This window comes from Equus asinus, chromosome 6, assembly GCF_041296235.1.
Source record: "Equus asinus isolate D_3611 breed Donkey chromosome 6, EquAss-T2T_v2, whole genome shotgun sequence".
Lineage (NCBI taxonomy): Eukaryota > Metazoa > Chordata > Mammalia > Perissodactyla > Equidae > Equus > Equus asinus.
This window is the reverse complement of record NC_091795.1, coordinates 92,324,589-92,327,250: the sequence shown is the minus strand read 5'-3', so window position 1 is coordinate 92,327,250 and position 2,662 is coordinate 92,324,589.

Below are 2,662 nucleotides of genomic sequence, written 5' to 3'. Positions count from 1 at the left end.
TTCTGGGGTCTGGCAAATGATGATTTTCCGCCATCTGTGGTTTGAGGCCACCGCACACCAGCCAGGACCTCACATGTTCTCTCAGATCTTCGCTCTTGTAGGGTGAGCTGCTACTACTTTTCATGCAGAGCGAAAGCTACCTTGCGTTGTGTTTGGGCGTAGGCTGGCCAGTATAGATGGAATATCTCACTGGATTAATTGTCACCACCACCTTCAGATGTGTGAATTCTGTCCTTGTTACAGATTAGGAGATAAGAAAGATGCATAACTTGTCCCAAGTTAGACCACCTGTAAGTGATAGGGTCAGGAATGGACTCCAAGTGTGTTGACTCTGGAAGCTTTTACTTTTCCTATGATGTTAGAGCCCAGGGATTCTCAGGATGAATGTGATAATAGCTCTGCAAGAGCCAGGCTTATCTGAGACTCAGCTAATCCAGGCGTCTGCACGATTCTCCAGGAAAAGCAGCACCTGCTACAAATGTGATTGGAAACCCAGCCACTGATGTCCGCCCAGCAGCCTTTCTCTCAATCGAGATCCACAGAGTATCAGAGCTAAGAGCGCTCTATGGGCACTTCGATCCACCATGCACCTCATTTAACAGAAATAACTACAGCCCGGAGAGGGTCAATTTCATCCTGAAGTGTTTAGTAAGTTCCTCCTCTGTCATTTCAGTGCAGGCTGGGGAAACAGACTAAGGCAGTGGGCTGGTGGGGTAAACACACAGATTCATGGAAGCCGATAGAATGAGCACCCCACGTAAGTCTGTCAGAAGGTGTCCTGGAAGGGTGGAAGCTGAATCAGAGTCTAGAAAGAAATGGCTTTGGGTAATGAAGGAAGAGAAACATCAGTAGCACTCTAAGCAGAGGGAACCGTGTGTGAGAAGTATCTAGAGCCTTGCCCAAGTGAACGCCATTAGTGCCTAGCTATGGGTAGAGCTCATCAAAGTCCTTGCAAAGACAGGTTTGTGGTATATGGGAAGACTGGCTGAAAGGGCGGCTTACTAGCCGATTGGACCAGTCTTCTAAATTCACAAAGTGCTTATCATCCAGTGATGTCACCGCACGTGAGAGGTGTTCAGTAAACAACTGTTAATTGATGTGTAATTTGTGCCAGGGAACTCTATATGCTGCTAAATTTCCTTCCAACCCCAGGTTCCTAAGAGGCACATCATTAGAAAACAGCCTTTGGAAGTATCGAAGCCCACCAGTGGCTTTTGCTGGGGCACAGATATGCTGATCCAATTTCTTTGCTCTTTCACTGCCTGTGATTAAGCCGAAATGGGCCTGCTGCCTAATGAATGCCTGTTTGAATTGCATTCTGTCAAACCTTCGCATGTGTGGTTGCTGGGGGGAGGAAGTTGTTGGCACACACACTCCGAGCCTCTATATAATGAGCTTCCACCTTGGTGGGAACCCAGAATCAGCAAGCTCCCTCCCTCTAATGTCTCAAGGCTTAGCCAGCAGAAATCGTTTATTCTGTAATCCCTTTGGGGATAGGTACTTCACCCCATTGCTACTTAATCCAGACCTCAGGCAGGGCAAGGGACCTGGGCCCCTGGGAGAGAGGGCAGGGGTGGAGGAGGCAGGAGGCCTGGGCTCTGAATCCTTCCCCTCATAATAACTGTGACTGGGCAAATCACTTAAGTTTTATAAGGATCAAGGGTGTTGTGAGGATTAACTGGAGTAGGGCGTGTCAAGGACTTAGCCCTGTGCCAGGCTGGAGTGGTGACTGTCACTATTATCAGCCAAGAGCATAATAGGGTGGAGTTCTTTTGACTGGGGAATGGTACTGGAATTGAGAATTTATCAAGTGCCATCAAGGAGAGGTGACAGGGACACACTGAGAGCCCTCCCCTGCCACAACCAAAGCAGCTCCACTTGACAGTTTCGTATGCGTAGTTCTAATTTAGGCATAGGCAGGAAAACAAAGGTTCTGTGGCTAAATGTGTATGAAAACTATCAATCAAGTCCAACTCTTGATAAAGAGGTGACAAAGTAACTTTGATAATGCAACCAAGGTCTGAAGAAATCAAAGTATTACCTGAGTCACCCAGAGAGTAGGTAATGGACTCTGAACTGGAGGGCCAAGGCGTGCAACACCTGTGTACATGGGTGACCCTGTACGCATTTTAGCCCAACTCCTCTCACTATGATCTTAGGTGTTTTCCACGGTGGCCGTCTTCCCTGACGCAGTCCATTCTCTTTGGTGACTAGCTCAGTGGCCAATCTTTGATGGGTGTCAGATGATAATCCACAATAATTATAAATTATATATTCATATCAAATGTCTAAACCAAAGTTATTCATCATCTGTGCCATCGCGATGCTCCCATTTATACAAGTTGGACAATCGTCCAGTGTCACAACCGCAGACAAGGGCCGGGTAACTCAACTTTGGAGGCAGAGTCCCTGGCTGAGCCCATAGATGACCCCTGCTGGGTCTGTGTCATTTCTGTGCACTTGAGTCCCTGGGTATATACATGCTGTTACTGCAGGAAACCAAACTTTGAAATAAACACCTGGCCTACGAGATGAAGGGAAGGAGGAAATAGGAAGCAACATCTCCAATTTAATCCATTCATAAGCCTTTCAACCTAGGTAGCAAGTTTTACAAATGAGTAAAATGAGCCTCCGAGAGATTAAATTAATTGAAGGATGCCGT